Source organism: Elephantulus edwardii, unplaced genomic scaffold (genome assembly GCF_000299155.1).
Source record: "Elephantulus edwardii isolate Elephantulus edwardi_28Jun2011 unplaced genomic scaffold, EleEdw1.0 scaffold00145, whole genome shotgun sequence".
NCBI lineage: Eukaryota > Metazoa > Chordata > Mammalia > Macroscelidea > Macroscelididae > Elephantulus > Elephantulus edwardii.
In genome coordinates this window covers 8,535,545-8,536,213 of record NW_006399895.1, presented here as the reverse complement: position 1 = coordinate 8,536,213, position 669 = coordinate 8,535,545, and positions in this window count along the sequence as shown.

The following is a 669-nucleotide window of genomic DNA, read 5'->3' as shown; positions in this document are numbered from 1 at the left end:
GAAGAGTCTTAAACATACCATGGACCAGCAAAAGGAAAAATATGTCTATATTGGAGGCAAGGATTTTGAAGCTCCATCTCACATACCTTCAGCACATGGCCAGGAGGGACCAGTCCTTAGAGAAGGATATCATGCTTGGAAGGGTGGAGGAACAGTGCAGGAGAGGAAGATCCTGAATGAGAGGGACTGACACAGCAACTGAGGTAATAGGGGTAGGTGTGTCAGAGTCAGTGAAATTGGCTCAGGATAGGGCAGGGTTCAGAGATATTGTATAGAGGCTTTGTATAAGTCACAGGCAACTCAATGGCAGATAATACCACCACCACCACCAATGATTTATTTATTTCAAATACTCTGTAAAGAAACATCAGTGGCAACTATACACATGGACTTCATCTGATGAATTGCACAAGAATCACATGGGCTATGCTGTGGAAGGAATCGTTAGAAAAGTTCATATCAGTCAAAACAAGACCAGGTGCTGACTGTGGAATAGACTATCAATTACTTATGTGCAAGTTCAAGCTGAGGTTGAAGAAAATGAAAACAAGACTACAAGTACCAAAACATGGTTCTGAGTCTATGCTACTTGAATTTAAAAATCATCTTCAGAATAGGTTTGAAGCACTGTACACCAATGATCAAAGACCAGATGAGCTTTAGGATGAC